This window comes from Canis lupus, chromosome 28, assembly GCF_048164855.1.
Source record: "Canis lupus baileyi chromosome 28, mCanLup2.hap1, whole genome shotgun sequence".
Taxonomy (NCBI): Eukaryota; Metazoa; Chordata; class Mammalia; order Carnivora; family Canidae; genus Canis; species Canis lupus.
In genome coordinates, this window is record NC_132865.1 from 26,901,523 (window position 1) to 26,925,149 (window position 23,627).

At 38.2% G+C, this 23,627-nt stretch overlaps 2 long non-coding RNA genes across 2 annotated transcripts in view; both read right to left on the minus strand.

Annotated features, from left to right (window-relative positions):
* Nucleotides 1-6,738, minus strand: part of LOC140620338 (uncharacterized) — a 31,554-nt gene extending 24,816 nt beyond the window's left edge. The window contains exon 1 of the long non-coding RNA XR_012020128.1: nucleotides 6,581-6,738. This is a non-coding gene — a long non-coding RNA (uncharacterized lncRNA). The remainder of the gene's footprint in view (nucleotides 1-6,580) is intronic.
* A 3,191-nt stretch (nucleotides 6,739-9,929) lies between these two features.
* On the minus strand, nucleotides 9,930-11,613 carry LOC140620339 (uncharacterized). Its single transcript, XR_012020129.1, has 2 exons — nucleotides 11,227-11,613; nucleotides 9,930-10,096 (listed from the first exon to the last, which is right to left on the minus strand). It is a non-coding gene; the product is annotated as an uncharacterized lncRNA (long non-coding RNA).
* Between the last annotated feature and the right edge of the window lie 12,014 nt (nucleotides 11,614-23,627).

Genomic DNA, 23,627 nt, shown 5'->3' on the forward strand with positions numbered 1-23,627 from the left:
TGCAGATTTTGTTGGTAGTAAAAAAAGTAACATTGATAGTAACAATAATCTACAAGCTTTAAACTATTTTGCTGTGATGGCCCTGATTCTGGCCAACTATCTAACAAATGAGGATTTTGGTCATCAGCAACAAGGAAAGAAAGCATGTCAGTGACTGTGTGTGAACTCATTACCACTGCTGGAGAGACAATCCAAAGAGAAAACTCTATCACAGAATATAACAATAACATCATTTTTGGATATAAGATACACATTTGCAGTACCATAATAGCTTCCGCTGGGCATATTTATAATTGGTAAATGGATTATCTTTATAATTCATTTGGGGCTGAGAAAACTAAGGCTTTTATTTCAGCAGGATTATTTACTGTGAGATGCTTAACTCATTGTGGTTAGTGAGTGTGGCTAGCTATATACATACATAAGAGAATATTACTATTAGCTCTGTCTGGGGACATCCAGCCTACATCATGATCTTGAAGACATTGTCATAAGAACTTTTAAAAACTCGATGATTAGGATTTCAGATTCAGATCCCTTCTGAAGGCAGATCATTAGAAACATGCAAAAGTTGGTGATGGAGAAGAAAAGGGAGATGTTGTCAGGCTCCTACTTTTACCATATGGGTAGAACATCCAGTGCTCATTTTTCTACTTTACTAAGCCATATCAATTTTGATCCAGCACATGAATGGAACTATCTATGGAATATTTCAGCTATGAGTATTCAATGCCAGGTTCTAGTTTTGGCAAATCTTAAGTAAAAGAGGAAATATTATTCATTCATTTCTCCCCCCTTTTCCTTCACCTTGCTTGGGACCCTGCCAGAACCCGGGTTAGATTGCCAGCCCAGGAGGTGCACTTCACACTCTGAGAGGTGCTATTCGTAAGCATATTATCCTCTTCTATGACTCCAGACTAAATCTACAGCTGAACAGTAGGATGCTGCTTGCTAATGTTGATCATTCTGGCAAAACAGACTGTCAGTTCTGCAAACCAGTGTAAGTAGTGAATTTTGTTTGCAGCTGAAATACCTAAATTATATAATAGTCTTATGATACATGGTGGTCTCTATTGCTGTCCTTTTCTACTTTTCCCTTCATTCTCTGTGCTCCTTCCATCTTCCTACCCAAAGACTCATTTCTTAGTATTGAAATGAAAACATAACTGAAAGGATTATCATCAGAAAAACAAGCTGCAGTGGATGACTTAGATAGTTTAGATGTGTCTAGATGATGAGTCTGTTATTTGTTTTTAAATTTCCAGGAAAAGAAAATTAATTGACTATCCATTGTATAACATTGGCTAAATCTAAATGAAATCATGATCATTTCTACAGCAGATTTACCTTCCTAATTATGCTTGGCTAATGTTTACACTGACTGATGGAAAAGGATGGTGCCTGGGAGAATGCCAAATGGCAGAAGGAAGTCTGACCTGAGACTAAAAATGTCCAAGGGTAAACGATCTGAGTGGACGATCTACAGCAAGATAAAAAAAAAAAAAAAGCTGATGATCTGAATATCATTATTCCTTCAACTCTGTGTCCATTTCCCCCTTGATTTTGAAAAAAAATTTCTTGGCTGAAATATAAACAGTGCACTTTAACCTTGATAATACTTGAGAGGAATAAAGATATTTCTTATGCCCCCAGAGTTTAGTACAAGGTTATGAAAAGGATAAATGTTTGCAAATGCTACTAATATCAAAACATGTTGGGGGAATTGCTTGTCTCTCACATTCTGCAGATCTCATCTCTTCACATTTAAGTCACTTGACCCTTAGCTGAAGAATCCATGATCACAGAGGCTCTGGGTCCAATCTTGACTATGAATGGGAAGAATGACAAGGACTTTGAGTCTAGTCTTCTGGGCCTGGGTGTGCTGGTATTTATCATAACTGGGCCACTACAGAGTAGAGGAAATGGAGAGGAGTCCAGAAATCTGTAACTAGATTCTTATTAGGATGGATTGGGCAATGGGCGAAAGATTCAATTGTAGCTAATTAGGTACTGAAATTTACTAAGGGAAAAGAAGAGAGATCAGACACTCTTTCTGAACACATTCTGCAAAAGTGACTCAGAGCCAATGCTTTTAAAGACTGTGATTAAAATAATGTCAGAGGAGGCAGTATACATTAAGTGATTGAAAAATCAGTGATTAGACTATGAGATGTAGAAAAAAATAGTCCAATGCTGGCAACATTTTTTTGCATTTGCTCCTATGCCAATCAGTGGCACAGGCTCTGCTCCTACACTTGCTTCCTCTGGCGGCAGAACCTGGCTGTGCAAGTCCAGTCTGAAAAGTAGATACATGATCTGGAGACCATGGCTGTGGACCGTATGTTTCAGGGGTGCAGTTGACTGGGATAGGTGGAAAGAAGTGGATAAAACATGAGGTAACCAGAGTATCTGCAGCACCTTGATTTTAACATGTCCCAAACTGAGCTAAATTTTTTACCTCAAACTTGAACCTCCTCCATACTCACCACACATTTTTAAATTTATTTTAAAAAGATTTCATTTATTTATTCATGAGAGACACACAGAGAGAGGCAGAGACATAGGCAGAGGGAGAAGCAGGCTCCCTGCAGCAAGCCTGATACGGACTGGATCCCAGGATCCTGGGATCGCCACCTGAGCCAAAGGCAGACGCTCAACCACTGAGCCACCCAGGTGCCCCTCACCATACATTTCATTGTTAAATAAATATTTATGTCCAGTTAATTGTTAACCATATCTAAGCAGTCCTATTCTAGAAATAGATCTGATTATGTCATTCTCTCCCTAGAGATCTCCAGCCTTTCCTCCTTGTTCATAGCACTCTGTAGCATGATAAACAAGAGTCTTTGCAACTTGGCTTCCATCCACCCCTCCAGTCTTATTTCTTACCACTTTCCTATCTTCACAACTTGTACCACAGCTACACTGACCTTCTGCCTTTTGCCAAATCTGCCATGCCTTATTATCATTCAACTATTCTTTCTGTCTCTCCCCTCATCTCTCCTTATCTTACAAATAGAAGTAGGGCAACATGGCTTTTTCCTTATGGTAAAAGATTAGACGAAAATAGTCACCTTACCATATAGTAAGGTAACACATATGAATGCAGAATGAATTACTACAAGATAAGTCCCAGGTTATTTTGACATAGTAACCTTCCAAGTTAAATAGAACCATTAAAACAATAGATGAAAGAGTGAAAAGAAGCTTATCTCATTGGTTTTGACAGTTTTCTATGTGATATTTTCAGTTTGTCAGATTTTAAAAGGTCTACCAATCCAATCTCCAAAGTACTACATATAATTTATATGGAAAACTTATTCTCAGTCAATGCTCATTAAATGCTTATTTTATGAACAAAAGTTCATAAAAGTTTCACGTTGTCTGAGTAGAATAATTGAGAGCTTCTTATATCCAAAGTGTTTATCTAAAGAGAGACAACTTATACTTGAAGACTAATAATAAAATTTAGATAAATAATATGGTATTAAAAGCTGTAGCCATAATACCATAATACATTTCACATCAAATGTATTTAAATTTTGTTTCGCATTGCTGATTAAGGATCCTAAACATGGAACTAAAATCCGTGTTCTGGCAGTTTATTTTAAGGAACATATGAAGGAAAAGGAGTGGAATGCTCCAGGATGCAGTTTTCAAGGCAAAAGTTATACCACTGATCTCAGTAGGCTTGTAATATGCTCTCTGCAGAACCTATTGCTCCTGGTTTTTCAATTACAACTTCAAATCATATTCCTGATTAGTAACAAGCAATCAATCATAATTAATTAGTTAAAATGTTCAACCGTTAAAATCATTACCATTAATTAAAATAATTATCTCTATTTTGGCTGCACTTCATTACCATTTCTGGAAACGCATTGCTTGACTATACTGCCATTCTTAGTACAGATTCTTGATGAATGCAATGCATACAATAGTTAATCTATGAACTACTTTAAAAATGATCACTTGAATAAGGTTTTGGACTTTTTTACTGTTGTTGCATCTGGGGAAAACATTTCACTACAGTGTTATGGGCTTTATGAACAAAGTTCTTTGAAATAAATGTTAGCCTATCACAGGATTCTGGGAAGTGAGGATTTTTGAAAGAATATTGCCTTTGAAGGAAATATTTGCTTTACAGGATAAACAATAGTCTAGATATAGGAAGAGAGAGAACTAGTGAAGTAAAGTAGATAACAGAGTTGAGGCAATCTCCCGGAACTTACTACAGAAACAAGGGCTTAGAGAAAATGAAGGTAAAGAGACATGGAAGATATTGAAGTACAATGAACAGCTTGTTCTATTAGAGATCTAGAAGGATAAAATGAAAAGAATAGAAGAGAGAATACTAAAGATAAAATGACTGAGAGTTTCCTAGAATGGAAAAAAGATAGTCATCTCAAGCCAGGTGAATAGAAACAAATTCACATCTAGACACATCATAATAAAAATGCAGAGCTTTCAGGAAAAAGAGGGAAAAGACTTAAAGATACCAGAGAGAAAAATGAGGTTTACTTTCAAACTTGGAAACAAATGACAATTAGAATTACAGGAGTTAATCACCAGGAACAATAGATGTTAGAACAAATAATGGAATCCTATCTTAAAGCACTGGTAGAAAATAACTTGAACCTAAAATTCTATCAAGTAAGTGATAAAGACATTTCCAGATATACACAGTTGGAGCGCATTCCTACCTTCAGACCCTCATTGAGAGAAATGTTCATGTAGACACTTCAGCAACTTGGAAAATGAACCCAAATGCAAGAAGAAATCATGATCAAGGAAATCAATCGATTGTAATTTTGTAAGCCTAAATACATGTTGGCACTATTAAGTCATTTGGGAGAGGAGGTGGTTAAAATGATGGTTAGGATACTAGGCACCAATAACATGAAAGGTGTGAGTGTGTGATGCTATTTGGAGAGAAGTTAAAACACTTTAAGATTCTTGTCTTGTTGGGAGAAAGGTGGTATTTTTAATTTAATACTTGGTAGAAAAACATAAGATTAAGGATGCATGTTATTATGTAGGTTAACTTCTAAAAGTAGCATAAACTTTGTGATAGTGTTGTCTCTGTGAAGAATGGATGGGATGGGGAGATGGGGTTTGAGAAATTGTGCAGTGAGGACTTCATTGTTATCAGAGACAGCTGTGTTGTGGACAGCAAGTACATACATGGCTTTGGGTCATGGCTTCTTGGGAATGAATGCCAGTTCTGCCTCTGGTATGGGCTCAGGTGTGTCCTCCTGAAACTGATATGTTGAAGCCTTAGCTCCCAGTATTGAGAATATTACTGTATTTGGAGACAGTATCTTAAAAAAGGTAATTAGGTTACAATAAGGTTATTAAGGTAGGTCTAATCCAATATGACTGGTGTTCCTATAAGGAGAGAAAATTAGGACACAGATATGCACCGGGGGAAGATCATGTGAAGATACAGAGAGAAGGCAGGCATCTATAAGCCAAGGAGAGATGCCTCAGAAGAAATGTAGACACATTGATCTCAGATTTCTGGTTTCCAGAGCTATGAGAAAATAAATTTCTGTGGCTTGAGGCACTTTGTTATGATAGCTGTAGCAAACTAATACAGTCTCTTAAATCTGTATGACTTGGCACAATCTTAAAATTTTATGCCTTAGTTTCTTCTCTATAAAATTGAGATAGTAACAACCCTATCTCATAGTTTTTTTTAAAGATGTAATCAAATTAATGTATGTAAAACGTGGAATCCTGCCTATACATGGTTAAAACTGAATGTTAGTTATTATTCTTTTATTAAAAATCTTACATATGACACAGATTAATATTGATTAATTATGAATGGTGGGAATATGGATATTATACTTTGCAATTTTAGGCAAATTTAACAATTATTCTGAATAAAAGTAAATCTATTCTCTATAATCTGTATCTGATGGGAACTTGACAGCAAGCTGAAGAATACTTCGGCTGATGTGAGGATTTTTAACAACATTATTTATTTGAGAAATATTGAAGAACATCTATTATCTGCCAGGTACCAAGCTGACCCTTTGAGTATTATGTAATGACCAATTGTCTTTCTTTTCTGAGCATGTGTTTATTACCAATGAAATACTTTTCATAATTTGTAATCTGTTCTATAATTCCATGTCCGCTTATGGGCTGGCACATGGGCATTTGCCTTGCAGAGCTTATTACAGACAGGCAACCCAAATGCTTTATAGCCTTGCTTAGAGGATCTGGTGCATCTGCAGTAATTTAAAAAAAGAACTACTTGAAAAGAATTAAAGATTTTACTAATCAGTCTATTAATTGGAGCTATCAGGTCTCCAGAATACAAAAGCAAATAGAGTAGGTAACAGTGAGACCAGATATGTCTCTGGAAGTTAGAATTAATGATATATGAACCTGGGCCCCTTTGTGGTTGAGTCTCTTCCAGATGCACCCAGCTATAAAAGAATAATATGAGAACTCATTAATTGGTAATTCTGTACAACTTCAAAAAATCTCCACCACAATTGTGAGTTTTCTGACAACCTCCTAATGTCTCAAAGTTGTGGGGGAAAGCTTTGTCAAACCCATGACTCACCATGATAGCTCAAAGAAACACCCAGTAGGGTCTGGAAGAAACTCATCTCATTGAAAAATGTATCCATCATTAAAACACTTCACTTGGTTTTGTTGAAGTCACCCTCTAGTCCTTATTCCTGCAGCTGCGGCCTCACAGTTGATTCCAACAACATTTATTCATTGTTTGATCATAGTCTCATGGAGATCCAATAACTATTGTGAGGTATTGGCTGCCTGTGACAAGGTGGGGGATATTGGCATGATGCCTTCCAGTCTCCTCCTTACCCTACTGGCTACCCACTAGGACAGAGAATTTAAGTGACTAATGTGAATTGATGCTATTAAATTATAATCATATGAAGAGATGTTAAAATATAAGCCATAGTTTTCATGTTTTTGGTTTTTTTTTTTTTTTTTAAGATATATCAACCTTTCTACTCTAGTAGAGTGCAGTGGTGAAAGCTATTTAGAAACTGGTGTTGTGGAGTCCTTCTATTGGAGTCAGAAGGCATAGATTTTAACCCTGGCCCTTTACTTCCTAGTTAGATGATCCTGGATGAGTCCCTTCATCCTTCCAGAGCCTCAGAGTACTCATTTGTACAATGACAATGATAACACCTACTCTGCAGGTTGGTGTGTGGATTAAATGAAATTATGTATAAAAAAGTGTATGGTACTGGTGCCCCTGGGTGGCTCAGCAGTTGAGCGTCTGCTTTTCACTCAGGGCATGGTCCCAGAGTCCCGGGATTGAGTCCCACATCAGGCTCCCTGGAAGAGCCTACTTCTCCCTCTGCCTGTGTCTCTGCCTCTCTCTCTCTGTGTCTCTCATGAATAAATAAATAAAATCTTTTAAAAATGCATGATACAGTGTCTGGCATAAGGTAGATCTTTAAAAAAGCATTTTTTTGGCTTCCTAACAGAAAGCCTCTATTATGTTAATTTCTATATATTCACTTAACAAATAAGGTTATGAGTGCCTACTCATAGCCAGGTGCTGTCACTAGAGCTGCAGATATGGAGATGAAGGAGGTGGACTTCTCAGTCTGGCAGGGAAGGTAAAACCACATACAAATCCCTGATAAGTCCTACCATAGAGTAGACAAGATACAGCAAAGCCAAGTGGTGAGTGATAATCTTGGCCTGAGGGACTGGTGAGTCTTCTCAGAGGTTAAGGTTAGGTTTTGTAGAATAAATTTATCCTTTGAACAAGAGGATAAAGGATCCTCAAGACACAACTGCAATGCAAAGACATGGGCACAGCCCAAATGTCACCTTTGGTAAACTGTAAGTGGTTGAGGAACATCAGGTGCCATGAACCTCTGGTGGTAGTAGGGGTGTGGAACAGGCCTCCGCCTCTGGGAAAGTTAGGATCAGATGAGGAGTGTGTATGTGTCTGTGAATGTATGTATGTACTTTTCATGTGTGTGCCTCTGGGCAGGTCTCTGGAACAATGGAACTCTCTGGCACCAGCTGCTGAACTCGGGGTCTGTTTCCTGATAGACAGGCCTGGGGCTCCTCCCTGCTGACCCAGATCCACTGCCCCTCTTTCTCTGCTCCTGAGGTTTGCCTGAAACTTACCTTCTGTCTCTGGCCTGATCATCCTTCTCCAGCCTTAGAAGCTCATCAGGCAGTACTACTAACTTCCAGCTTCCTCTAAATGGCACACAGGAGCCGAAGGCAACTATGGGAGCTAAACCAGACACTTCCTGATTTTGTGCTTACCCTATGGGGCAATCTCCTCTCAGAGTCCTAGGTGGAAAACAGGGAATACCCTCCTGTGTTTGGTTTTCTCCTTTCCTAACAGAGGCAGCATGGGGAGTGAATCTGGATACTCTTGAATCCCTGAGCCCTCCTCCAGACTTCTCTTCCCACCTCTCCCTCTTCCCCCCACCCTCCTGGGCTGGAAGGAGTGGGATTTCTTTCCACTTATTCTTTCCTCTGGAGATGAGTCCTGAGTTACAGCCTCATCTCTTCCCAGCCTCATTGGGGATGGGCTATGGGGATGAAAATGCCTCATCAGTAAAGTTACATCAATGAGGAAATTTTTTTTTAAAGATTTTATTTATTTATTCATGAGAGACACACAGAGAGAGGCAGAGATATAGACAGAAGGAGAAACAGGCTCCTTCTAGGGAGCCTGATGTGGGATTCAGTCCCAGGACCCTGGGATCACAACTTGAGCCAAGGGCAGACACTCAACCCCTGACCCACCCAGACGTCCCTGGGGAAATGTTTCTTTTTAAAAACAATACAATAGCCACTATAATTATGTTAGAGAATCCATGTAATTCCTGAGTGTACAAGAGCACCTGTGGACTTAGCTCTATCACTTAGCACAGCTGGCAAGAAGTGTTAGAGCTAATGGGGCTTTAGGAATCCCACTCAAATGTCTCCTCCCCTAGGAAGACTTCTTACTCTCAGTCATAAGTGCTATTTGGCTGACTTACACTGCAGAGGCTCTGTGACTTTGGGCACTCCAGCATGCAGATGACTATTCTATCAGTATGTGGAGAAAGGAGATAAATTTGCAGATGAGGCCTAAAAAGGAGGAAATCCCTGGCACATCTTGAAATTTGAAAAAGACAAGAGTTGTGAGGTGCGTTGGGGACAGATCCTGAAATATTTGTGGCAGTAGCCAATAATTTAAGCCATGTATGTGTGAGTTTATATAGGTAGTCTATACTATTAAAAAAATGAGCACATAGGGGTGACTAGGTAGTTCAGTGGGTTAAGCATCTGACTTTACACATAGGGGTGACTAGGTAGTTCAGTGGGTTAAGCATCTGACTTTATTTCAGCTCACATCATGATCTCTCAGTCATGAGATTAAGCCCCACTTCATGCTACACAGTGATCATGGAGCCTGCTTAAGATTCTCTCACTCCCTCTCTCTGACCCTCCCCACCATTGATGCTCACTCTTTCTCTCTAAAGAAAGAGCACATAGAGCCATAAAAAGGCCATTAAAAGTAGTATATTTATGTACACGTAGAGATGTCACTAAAGTAATTTGTATCAACCAAGAACATGGAATTTTAATTGACATGGGGTCTCTCTGAATCTCTATTTTTCTGTTTTTAAGAAATTGCTCGGGATCCCTGGGTGGCGCAGAGGTTTGGCGCCTGCCTTTGGCCCAGGGCGTGATCCTGGAGACCCGGGATCGAATCCCACGTCGGGCTCCCGGTGCATGGAGCCTGCTTCTCCCTCTGCCTGTGTCTCTGCCTCTCTCTCTCTCTCTCTGTGTGTGACTATCATAAGTAATAAAAAAAAAATTAAAAAAAAGAAATTGCTCATCATGTAAGTATAATTATAGAATTACTTTTCCATTATTAAGTCTTGTGTCTGTAGGGAAAAAAAGTTTGAGAGAACTTTGCATTGCCTCTTTTATTTTTTAGTTAAAAAAATTGGGAGAGAGAGAGCACTTAGCTGGTTTTAAATAAGGTAACAATCAGGCTAGAACAGTTCAAAAATTTTCTTCATAACACAATCTTCTGGTGAAATTCTGTCTCTCTCTCTCTTCTTCTTTTCTTCCTTTCCTGAAATTTAAAAAATTATCTCATCTATCTCTAGTCTAAAACAGTCAAAGAACTCTAAACTCTAAACCTAGACAACCTAATGATGTCTTCCAGTCTTTCATGAGCATGTGGACTCTTTGGATTTAGGTTCATTGTGACAAATTTGAATAGTGGTTGGTTCATATTTAAATCAACTTGAGGACCATACTGCTTTCTCAAGATCTGTTTGTATATTTCCAATGAAAATCATGCCATACAAACTTTCATAACAATCACTAGGTATTTGCCTCGATACTTTTCTACCCATCCTGGTGGCCCCTGTCCCTTTCCTACAAGTCTCAGTTACTCATGCTTTGTTGAATAATTGTGGTTCTTGAATATTCTCATTGTTTTCTACTCCCAAACATTTGTTAGTAGCTTTGTTCTATTCTTCCTCAAATTGGAAGAATTTTCTTCCTAAGTGACATGACTCTCTAAAGAAATCTATGTGGCCAGATTTCATTTGGGTTCTCAGAGTTGTCATGCTCTCTTGGTTCTCTCTGTTGAGGATTTTAGAACATATTCTCACTGAATGGCTTTGATAATGTTTTGAATGAAGTCCCTGTCATATTCTCTAGGTGTCCTTGAATCTGTATGCTAGGATACAGGATGAACACAGATCCTCTAATCCTCTCTTTACTGTTGGGAAGTTACTTTCTGGCCTTTCAGAGATACTTCCTTTGAAAACCTTCATCCTTTGTTTTTGATTCAAGAATCTCAGTCATGTGGTATGACCAAGAGTCTCAAAAATGTTGTTACCATTTCTGTGGAGCATGGTACCCTCACACAGATAGGATTCCTGTCCTGCTTATTTGATTTTCTGGAGCTCCTAACTTGGATTCACCTGGCCCTGACAAACCAGGATTTTAGTCATATGAACTGGTCTTGAAAATATATCTTGGTTTTAAAAAAGTAGGACTTCTCTTTTAGCTGGGATACACAAGGATTTGGAATGTGTTCTTACGGGTGAACATTTAACCTCTAGGGAGATTCAAGAATAGGCAAGTAGGTTCCATGAGTTTAGGAACAGTGCCTGTGTTGCTGAGATATCATATCCTAAATACATAAGAGGCACTGATTAAATGTTAGTATGGATGGCATTAAATACTCACAGTTCATTCAAAGAAAATATTCTGCAGTTCTCAATAAGATGTGTGTTCCTACTAGTTTCTCTACCTGTGGTCAGAGAAATGGAGAGTTACCAATGGATATACCTGCTTATTTTTTGGTCTTTGTTAAGCCAAGTGCAATATTTAAGTTGAAGGAATGAGTACTAAAATAGTCTTCCTCAGGCACTCATTTAAATAGAGGAAAGAAAAGTTCCTAAGAGATTGTCATCATTTACAAAACCATGGTGCTAAATGGCATGAGGTCCAGAGACAGCATTTTCACGGGCTGGTAGAAAAGTGCACTGCATGCTGTTGCTAGGCAACAGCCCATGCCAGCTTCTCTTGAATGAAGGCCAAGAGAATCAACAGAAACCAATGGGCTTATGACGAGAAGGGTTTTTCACTCAGAATACTAACTTCTGTGTTCTTTTGCCATTATAGATAGTTTAAGTCTTAACCAATATTTGGGGGGGGGGGGGTTCTGTATGTGGCAATAATTTAGCAAATCGTTCCAAAGCCACTTCATGAAGTGTTGCTTATGGCCAAGTATTAATTATACAATTTGTGTGTAAAATGTAAATTCAAAAAGAAAGAACACATTTCTCTACATGATGTTCCATTTACACCAATATGTAGCCACCCACCTATTTTTTCCTATTTGAATATTCCATTCTATTCCTTTCTCACTTTGGCTACATGTTTCATGCAGAGTAGATCTGCTCTAGACAGCATGTTCAAACTACATTTGTAACTAGAAAATTCTTTCTTTCAGCAGGTGTTCGGGTGCTGTGGTTTGCTGAGGGTAACTTAACAAATCCATTACTTTTGTTGCCTGGAAGCATCCCAATGGAAGAAGTTGTGGCTAGTACTATGTTGTAAATTGCAACCAAAAGTTAGAATCACAGAATAACAAGTCTCTTGCCTTAAATCTTATTTTTATCCAAAGTTCTGGAATGAATCAGGTATTGATTCACTTGATGGTACTGCATACCTACTATGTGCCAGACATTGTACTTTTACATATGCAAATTGTGTAAATTATGTGTGCATAATCAAGCCACACTAGCATACACGTTTTATAAATTCTAGCTAAAATATTCCCAGGGTTTATTTTCCACCTTGCCTTTGTCTTACAGCCAAGCTTGCATAATTTTTTTTTATTTTGAAATATATTGAATGGGATTGATACACGGGGTTTCTTTGTCATTGGTCATGAAATCATGGACTTCTAGAGTTTTTTTCCGAGGCTGCAGTTGTGGAGGAAAGAAATGCCCATTAATAAGTCCTCTCCAACTCTAACTAGAAACTCTGTTTTGATCCTTTTTTACAAACTGTGTTTTTTTTAAATAAGATTTCATTTGAAAAAGAAAGTCTGTAAACTTTGATGTATAACTTGATAACTCACAGGGTGGTACATAAACCTGTATGGACCGCTTCCAGTTGTACCTGAGATGTTTATTTTAAAAAGCTGAACCTGAGGTATCCTCTTCCTCCCTAAAGCAACTGAAACAGATTCCCTGAGCAATAGGCCTGTGAAAATATGTTTTAAACATGAATTCTTATGTACATTAAATTTAATAATTTTGTATGAAATTATTTTATATACAAAGGAGTATATTAAACTTACATGCATCAAAGACTAATAACCCTTTGCCCACTATTCAGCTTAAAAGACAGAAAATTATTAGCTTCTTTGAGACCTATCATTTGTCCCTCCAGAATCTTATCCTCTTTCCTTATTCCCTAAGTAGCCATTATCATGAATCTTCTGTGAATCATTCTCTTTTTTTTAGAGTTTTACTCTGTATGATTAAACAAATGCATTGCTTGATTTTTGCCAGCATTTGGCAACATGGAATTGCGCTCTATGTATTATTTTGTTACCTGCCCCTTTTTGGGTAACTTTATGAGATTCATCTATGTGGATGTGTATACTTATGGTTGATATGTATACCATTTATGTATATTGTAATCCAGGTACGAATATTCCAGAATTATCCACTTTCCTGTTTGTGGACTTCAGTAGTTTCAGTTTTTCCTCTCACAAACAATACTGCTGTAAATATTTCTGTAACAGATCTCATAGTTGTGAAAAAGTTATGGTTATATATTTAGGCTCTATTCCAGGATATATACCCATGTATAAAATTACCAGGTTATAGGTGCAAGTTCAAATTTACTAGCTGATTCCAACTTTTCTTCAATATGGTTGTATCAGATATCAAAATATAAGAAATTCTGTAGATTTCATTGATTTTAACTAGATTATTACACCTGTTTCCAAGAAAACATGGGAGATTGTGGATGGCACAGTTCTGTTTGCATTACATGGTTAAAGCCTTCTCAGAGTCCTGTTCTTGCCCTGCCTATACGTGGTTAAAGCCAAGGGCTTAAACTTAAAGTTTTAAAGATCTAGATGTGGAAGCTTCAGCTTGAGACCTTTACCATCTCACCTTCTACTTATTAGTATTGTCTTTGGCTTCTCTGTATATGGGTGAAAATTCATTTCTTCTCTAAACTAGGAAGTAGTGAAGGTGGCTCATGGTTTTGTGTAAGCTGGGTTTCTCAAGTCTAAATCCCTGAAAATACTGTAATCATAGTGGCCATCTACACGCTTCAAACTGAATAATATGTCTTGGGCAGCCCGGGTGGCTCAAGCGGTTTAGCGCTGCCTTCAGCCCAGGGCCTGATCCTGGAGATCAGGGATCGAGTCCCACATCGAGTCCCACATCAAGTCCCACATCGGGCTCCCTGCATGGTGCCTGCTTCTCCCTCTGCCTGTGTCTCTGCCTCTCTCTCTCTCTCTCTCTCTCTGTGTCTCATGAATAAATAAATAAAATATTTTTAAAAACCAACTAAATAATATGTCTTTTGAAAATTGAGAATTAGTAGTGCTTTTGTTGAGGAGGGTGTAGTGGACCCTTTCCACTACAAGTGTCTTTCTTTTCTCCTTTCTTTTGCCCAATTTCAGACTAAGATGCTCAGAAATATTATTGATATCTACCCTTTATAGTATCCCCTATGTTGTAAAGGAAATGACAGTGGACACATTCTTTCCTTTCTCTGTACAGGGTGCTTGCCTGGGTGATAGAAGTATTATAGTGTGGGACTAGGACGAGGGCTCTCTCACTTAAGCTCCTTGGGGAGTCCAAACCAGGACTGCTCACTCGAGGGGTCCAGTGAAAGGTTTAGAGTCTTGGATGACAAGGCCAAAAGGTGTTCTGAATTGTCATCTCGACAATGAGGTTGGCACATAAAAGGAGAAAGATGCAATTTCAGGGGAACACACAAAAACTTTAAATTATTTTGGTGATGTTTTATTTCTTAAGAATAACTTATGATTCTTCTATAATGCATAATCAATATATACATTTTTTAAAGTATGCTATGCTGGAATTGGGTTTATGAAGAAATAAATAAGAGGGATTAGATTACCACTAAATTGTGTGTATTTTTTTCTAGCCCTATTTGAATGGATTTGCCTGGCTGAGGTATGTGGTACTGAAGTGGACAGGGAGTTGCCAAGTCTAGGAGGCACAATGGACAGATAAGATCTTATGTTGTTATGCATGTGAATTCTAACAATATATACCAAATAACATACTAGATGGAAAACAAAAAACAAAAAACAGACCCTGTTTATACCAAGCAGGGAAAAGACTACAATTTATGAAGCTCTAAATGAGTCATCAAGGTTTCTCTTTATGGAGGAAGATAATATTAACAGCTGTTCTATTGGATTACATTTGCTTAGTTCAATAGGATTATTCTACTGGTTTATTTATTTAATGTTTTACATCATGTAAATATTTTGGTCTGATTGTAATATGCATTTGTTTTTCACATTTCAGGTTTATACTTTTGCAGTGAGGTATTTTTGCACGTGCTTTTTCAATCCAAGGAAATTATTTTAACCACAGTGAAGCTGTATTGAAGAACAAAGTGTTGATAGAATGATTATCAATGAAGGTAAAAATTTTAGTGAATTTTTCTCGTTATATTAGCAACAAATTCCCACTGCTACTTTAATTTTCATGATCATATGATATTCTCTTCCCTGCTATTTTCTCATTTTGCTTTCTGCTCCTTCTCCATTTTTTAAATTAGGTTCTCTGGTTGGTCAAGATAGACTACCAGACAGACTAGATTATGCCTCAGTAACAAGAGTTACAATATCTTAGTAGGATCAACATTTATTTCTGGCTCATGATACATGTTCCATGTGGGTTGTCAGAAGACTGCTTTACACAATTACTTGGGGCCCTAGGCTTAGAGACCTCCCCCCCCCCATCTTATAGCTGTAGCATTAGAACACATGGTCACCTTAGTTGTCACAGCAAGAAAAAGAATCTGGAAAATCATTTGGGTGTTTTTCTTCTTGAAGTGACACATGCTGTTAAATTCTCCATTGACCAGAATGAGTCACCTGGACCTACTTAACTGCAAGGTTGCTGAGAAATGCCTGGAGTGAGGGAAGCACCAGATACCATTGGACACTTGCAATATCCACTTCTCTTTCTCCATTCACCTTCTACATGAGTTGAATAGGCTATCATGGGCCATTTTTCTTGATTTCTCTAGTCTCTTAATAGTGTCTACTAATCCTAGTATTTCTTATAACACTTGGTATGATGCTTTCTATGTTTTAGACACTTAATATTCATAGAATCCACCTGAACCGTAGTCAGTAATATTGGTGCCTCCAATTATGCAAAGTAAGACTGACTTCTTAGACATCACAAACACAGTGAATTCTACTGTTGAATGTTATATGGAGAAGAGTATGTGGCAAAAGGGGTGGATAGAAGGAGAAAACTTACTGATAAGGGTAACTTTCTGCTTTTTGTTCAGTAAAAAAAAAAATATAAAGGAAGAAAGAGAACCAGAGGTATGATGTACATACACCAAGGTCTATCAGGATCTGAAGCACAAAAGTTCCTGCCCCTGTGGAGTTTGGGGTGCTCATCTTTCTAGAATGTGGATTTGTTCTTTTTCACTATTAGCTTTTTGAATTCTGTCCTTTTGGGTTTTTATGCGGGCTTCATTACATAGGCATGATTGATTAACTCATTGGCCACTGGGTAACAGATTCAACATTTACCTCTTCTCCTAAGAAGTGTCTAAGGGAGGAGAGGGGATTTGGGGTTGCAAATTCCAACCCTCTAATCTTGATTGGTTCCCTTAGCAACAGGCCTCCATCCATAAAGGTTTCCCAAAAGTCATCTAATTAACATAAACTCAGGTGTGGTTGAAAGCAACTTGTTATGAGTAACAAAAAACCCACCTTTACCACTCTTACCACTTAGGAAATTCCAATGATTTCAGGAACTGCTGGGAACAGAGCTGGAAACTAAGTATATTTCTTACTATTATTTAAAAAAGAGACAATAAACCCCAACTAGAGTCACTTGTGTTAAGCTCATGTCACCAACCAGAGACTTAATACCCAAGGTAATTTCAGTTTTAGCCTCTCCCAGAAATGTAATCTCAACCAGTCTGGAAGTTCCTAGTCAGCATTAGTGAGGAAATCCTCCTGATAGAACCCTGTCATCCCCCAGAGGAAGGTGACCTTGCCTGAAACAATTCACTCTTTGCTGATAACATCCTTTTTCTGTCCCCTTAGGCCCATGAAAATATCTCATTTTGTACAGCTCTTTGGAGCCCCTTCATATTTACTAGATGGGATGGTGCTCGATTCATGAACTATTGAATAAAGCCAATTAGATCTTTAAATTTATGCATTTGAATTTTATTTTTTAACATTATAAATCACAGTATCATACCAGGAAAAAGGTAATTTGAGACAGAGAAAAAATGTTTAAATTGAGGATTCTTAGAGGTTTGAGAAAATGCTCACACATCTATTATCATACATATTTAGAGAAAAAAATAATGGTTGAGGAAACAACAATTTTCAGTAAATGATTCAATATTAGAAAGGTCAGGGTAAATACTGAGCTGATAATCTGGAGAACAAAATCAAGGAGACCTCCTAGGATGTAGATCCAAAAGGACAACATTACAAAAAATATAAGAAAAATGGTATGAATCAAGAAGATAGTCCCATGAGGCCCAGCATCCCTCCCACTAATTGCAGTTCCAAAAGCAAAACAGAAATAATGGGAGGGGAGGGGTAATAATGATAATAAAAATAGATACCTTAAGAGTAGGCCATTTCAACTGAACAGAAAAAAAACATAAGTTTGCTGATTAAAAGTGACATTGGGTTCTGAGCAGGATAAATAAAAATACATGTATGCATATATACATATTCTACCATTGAATATAACCTATGAAATTTGAGAACACAAAGGGTACAGAAAACATCCTGAATGCTTCCAGAGAAGAAGGGAAAAAAAAGAAAATCAACCAACCAAAAATCAGAACAACAATTCCAGTGTCCCTGAAAATGCATGAGAATCAACAAAGCAGCAAGAATGTACTTATAACTACAGAAATGAATGTTAGAAACCTTTACAATGCAAAACTGAGTCAGTCTGTAAGGGAAGCAGAAGTAGAATATAGTGTCAGTATCAAATTCCTCATCTAATATTGATAACTTTAGAAATAGAATCTGCATCTGTTCAGTGGAGACGAAAGTGATTCTCTCTGAGATGTGGAACCTGTGGGGTGGGAGACAGGGACACTTTTACTTATTTTTAGAGTTTTGTAAGACTTGACTTTTCTTAAAACCATCTGCAGATACTAGTGATGAAAAAAGAGTCACAGGCAGGCAGTCTCATTACCTAGGGGCTCAGCCTTTCTGCTCACAGGGTCCTGTTTTATGACCATTTCTCCCAATTAGACCATCTTCCAGACCTGCATGGTGAGTTTGGCTGCTGTATCCTCCAGTCCAAGGAGCTCTGGGTGCCATGAAAGAAGCCAGAAGAAAGTGTGGGAGGAGGGGAGGATGGGGCCTAACCTGGATTTGCTGCAGTTTACAAGTGCAGTTTGACTGTGTCTTGGCCCTGCCTGTTTCAGTTATTTTTTCATCTGTAAAGTGGAGAGGTTGCATTAAGTTAGTGAATTTCAGACTGTGTTTGCAGAGCTCTGGAACTGATGGTGAAGTACTTGCAGGGGCAGCTCCTGAGAATGAGGAGGGTTTGGAGAAGGCTCATTTCCTTCACTCTCAATTTCACCAAAGCAGTTGTGCTTTGGCCTGCTTTAAGCAATGATTTCCATATAAGATGCCATTTGAGTGAAGGGCATCGTGTTAAAATAGTGTGAACTCCATAGGACAAGATGTTCCCCAGGGCCCTTTTCAGCACCAAGATGCTATGATTCTTGAAAAGATCATTGTACACAAAAAGAGACATTGAATATCAGTGAACAACCTTTTTTTTTTTTCATTTTCTTTGAAAACAAATTTTAGCAACAAGGGATAAAGATTCTTTTGGCATAAATGCACAATTTTAGACTTAGGAAGAAAATGTAGGGTTAAATACAGTGTTGGATTTTCAGCCCAAGTCATTTTTGTAATATCTGCAACCACTTTTCATGTCTGCAGTTTTTGTTTATATGCATGCTACTGTACTCACTGGCAAATTTATGCTTTTTTCCCCACATTTGAGGAAAAGATATGTAATAGTTTAATTAAATCTCCCCCTCCTTACTCTATCATAGAGCTTCTTAACCATACATTTTCCCTTTTTCTGCTGTCTGTGAGATGATAGAAATGACAGAAAGGAGAGATACTGCTTGGGCTGTGCAAATGCCTGGCTATAAATTAATCTTAAATTAATCTGAAAAACATTAAATTAAACTAATATTTAATGAAGTTTAACTTTTGGGAAGTAAATTGTGATTTGCACCAGTATTTCAATGTAGGTGGCTGTGGTAGTATAGGGCCTGAGCAATTAGATGCCACACTGGCAGCTTAACTGTATCAGAAGGCTGTAGGTTAGGATTTCTGTTGGGTACTTCCATTTTCTAAGCTACTGAAGAAACATTTTTCCCCTTCTGACATGTATTAATCTTTTCCCTGCTTTCTTGCAAATCACTTCCCTATCTAAATTTCATTATACCTAAATTTCATTCTTTCATTCATTGATCAAGTATTTGTTCAGTGCCTGCCCTGTGCTCTCTTGCTGATGGGGATACCGTGATGAACACCACAGGTGGAGAGCTGCCCTGCAGAGTTTACAGCCCAGTGGAGAATCAGACTGGAAGACACTCCATTGTATAGGGTGAAGAAATGCACAAAGATGGGAACCCCACCTGGGTCTGGCTGTTCATGTCCATAGCCATGAGATGTCCATCTGCCTGCCTTGGAGGAGTCCACAGATGTACAGACTACACTGGCCTGCCATAATTACTTGGTATTTCTATCCACCAAGATCAAAAGGGAGATGTATATTATCTAGTTCTCACTTCAGAAAAAACTAGCTGTTACAGTCACCCTTGCTAAAGCAGGAGGGACTCCCTCTCTACCTGAAATTGTTTTGGGACATTGAGACTGATGATGCCACATTCCATGAGAGTCTGAAAAGATTTGTTACACCATTGAGGTCTCAGTGGAGATCAGGACCCTCCTCTCAAGCAGACTGGAATGGCTGGAGAGAGAGACAGAGAGAGAGAGAGAGGGCTGGAGCCCAGACTGAGTTTTTATTGTTAGGGGTTGAGCCTGGGGGAAGGTTCTAGAGCATTTGTGTGGTTTGCATCTCCCACAAGCACCAAAGAAGGGGCTTTGTTATCAGCCTGTTCAGATGTGGACACAAGGGGAAGAGGGAAATGGGAGAGTCTTAAAAGCTGTCAGTCATCAAAAAAGCAAAACTGGAGTCAGACTTCACATTACAGGCACCAGTCCACTTCCCCAGCTGAAACAGAAACAAAGCTTTTCTTCCCCTTGAATTTTGAAGCAAATCACTTATGGGAGAAAACCGTAGCCCCTACTTGTAAGCCTCAGGGAATATAGCCCAAGATCCCCAGTGCATACTGAAACCACCGAAAGTACCAAACCCTACATGTTATACTATGTTTTTTCCTATACATATTCATGCCGTGATAAAGTTTAATTTATAATTGGGCCTAGTAAGAGCTCAACAGCAATAACTAATAGTAAAACAGAGCAATTATAACAATATACTCAATAAAAGTCATTTAAATGTGGTCTCCTCTCTCAAAATATCTTATTGTGCTGTACTCAACCTTTTTTCGGTGATGATGTGAAATGATAAAATGCCTATGGGATGAGATGAAGTGAGGTGAATGCTGTAGCCATTGTGACATAGTGTGAGGCTGCTGTGACTTTACGATATATCAGAAGAAGAACCATCTGCTTCTGGACCATGGCTGACTGCTAGAAACTGAAACCACGGAAAGCAAAAACCCATGGATAAGGAAGGACTACTGTATAGGCATAGCAGCCACATAGGACAGTGGACCATATCCTTCACCTTGATATGATTTTAATAATAGATGCAGGTGGATTTGCCTTATTGGAAACTGCAGCTCAGGGAATGCAAGTCTGTGAAGGACTTAGCTATAGTTCACAGAGGCTGAAGGTTGAAGTGAGGAGAGGTGAGCTGCTGTGTAACCTTGAGATGATTTTTTGTTTGCTTGTTTATATAACTCTTAACAGGAGGATTTTTAATAGGAACTGGGTAGCAGATAACTTAAAAGTGACTCACTGACAATGCTCAGAGTATTTTGTTGTTGAGTGAGGGTAATTCTTATATTATTAATCACAGAGCATTAGTGATGTTTATAATAACATACTGTGAAGATTGACTAGAACTACTTGGTCTTATTTAAAACAAATTATTGCAAATTCTTTTTTTCTTTCTTTCTTTCTTTCTTTCTTTCTTTCTTTCTTTCTTTCTTTCTTTCTTTTGTAGGTGGTAGTAGGTAAAGATGTTGAAGGTATAGAAATTCTTAGTTGGCAACAAATTTGTAGGTATAGGGTATCTGCAGTTGACACTTAAAAAAACTTTTCTACCTCCCACTGTATAATGATGACAATCCAGATTTGGACTGTTCTGCTTCAAATATTCCTAAAAATCCTTCTTCTGGTCAATTTTCTTTGGTCTTTCATCAATGCTCTGGACATGAACCTTCTTTGGAAACAAACCTACTATAGTACAGGTCCAGCTGGCACACAGCATGCTGTCTGTTCAGGAGAAAATGATGTGTAAATCAGGAAAGAATAAAGAATGGAAATATTTGGGGAAAATATTGGACATATTTGAAAAGGTGGGCATATTCTCTTCCAAATTGTTCAATTAACCCGGAAAAATTAGAGTTATTTGCATTGTGAAAAATGGAAACAAAATCACAAATTTGAAAGCAGCCGATCCCATAGCCACATATTCCATTATTTCTAACTTTTGGTTAGTGATATGGCATTTAAAGGGGCTTGTATGGAAGCCATACTGGTCTCCTTGTGTCTTAGTCCATGTAGCTCTAACAAAATACCATAGGTTGGGTGGCTTTCTACTGTTTCAGTAGAAATTTATTGCTTATAGTTCTGGTGGTTGGAGAGTCTGAGATCAAGATTCTGGCAGATTCTGGTTCTTAGACAGCATCTTTTGGCAGTATTCTTACCTGGTGGCCAGGGCAAAGGATCTCTCTAGAGGCTTTTCATAAGGCACTAATTCCATTCATGAGGGCTCCTCCCTGGTGACCTAATTATATCTCAAAGGTCCCACCTCCTAATACCATTACATTGGGCATTAGGGTTCAATGTATGAATTTTGAGAGAAAACAGATATTCAGTTTATAGTATCTTGATTCAAAAGTTTGTTTTTTCAGACAGACCTGTAACAATGCAAGAGGAAGCCAGCTAGAGAGCTCAGAAAGTATAGGAATGAGCATAATAAGTCCTCTTTCAAAATGAAAGGGAAAGTCAATCTGATAGTAGGATTTTCCCAATTTTATTGCAATAGCAGCAGCTTTGCATCTCACTTTGCATACAGCTGGGTCTGTGCTGCAGCATTTTAAGAGTGCATTAAAGTGGTTTCCTTCTGAAAGCCTGATTTCCTCATGGCAGAGACAATGCTATGTTGTTTCTTCCTTACCACCAGGTCTTTAGCACAATTTTGTCCCCTTCCTGGGAAAATTATACCATCTCCTTAAACATACTCTCTTCTTTTGAGGTGAATAGGATGCTATACTTATGCATTTGAATAAGCAAGATATAAAATGCACATCTTTTTGTAAGCTTCACTGCCTTCAGAATTCTGAGATTCAGGAGAGCCTAGGCCCTGAAAAGATGGAATATAATCCTTCCAACTTCAATTTAATGATATTCATACTTTTTGAATACCTACCACATGTTAGACTCTGTGCTAAATGTTATAAAGGATGCAGAGAAGAGGCGTGAATCCTGCCCTCAAGGGCTTGACAACCCAGTTGAGATAATGTGAATGAGTGATAAAGTTAATAGCACAGGCAGAAACAGCAAGTTACAGGAGTATAAAGGACATGCCAAATAAGGGGAATGTTGAGAATGCTCCAGGCTCGTTTAAATAGAGGTGGACAAGAGTGGTGAATCTGTAAAGAGTATTAGTAATAGAAGTGGAACAGAATGTGGGAATATAGGCAAGTCATCTAAGACTGCTTAAAGCTCATCAGACTCTCCCAAGGCCAGAAGAGGGATGTTGGAAGAATTTTTAGGTCAAGAAGAAAGGCATATGACCTAAAGCCACTGGACCTAAAGCATATATTAAATTTGGAGTTCTGTGAAAGGCCTTGATTAGGATCTGTAATAATTACAACTCAGAAATAAAATCGTGATCAACTTGGGCATCCAGTCATAATTATATAATAATGAGGTGGGTAATTTTGAAGCATTAACACTGAAGTACCAATTATACTTGAGACCAACAGAACCCAACTGCATGGGTATGGGAGAAAGAAAGGCTAGAAGTGAAATGGAACTGGAAAGTCTTTAGGTATGCTATGTGCCAGAGAGCTATCTGGAAAGTTCTAAACAAGGCCAAGCACTATTTGCCTATTCATTGTGTGCCTAAGTACAGATGAATCTTCCATGAAAACTATCACCTGCACCGAATACTTCTCTGAATACTGTCAGAATGGAGAAGCTGAGCTACTCTCCACAGATCTATTCTGGGCTAGCAAAGAGAAGCCAAAGGTTCAGTTAATTATCTAGTTGTTGTATAGCTATTATGAGCTTCCAATAGTAGAACACATACAAAATATTCAGAACACATACAAAATATTCCAATAGAACACATACAAAATAGTAGAACACATACAAAATATTGTAGATTGAATGTGTCCTTCAAAAAGATACTTTGAAGTCCTAAACCTGGTACCTGAGGTTGTGATCTTAGTTGGAAATAAGGTATTTGCAGCAGTAATCAAGTTAAGGTGAGGCCATACTGGATTAGAATGGCTCCTAAATCCAGTGACTGGTGTCCTTATAAGGGCAGAGAGAGTTGGAC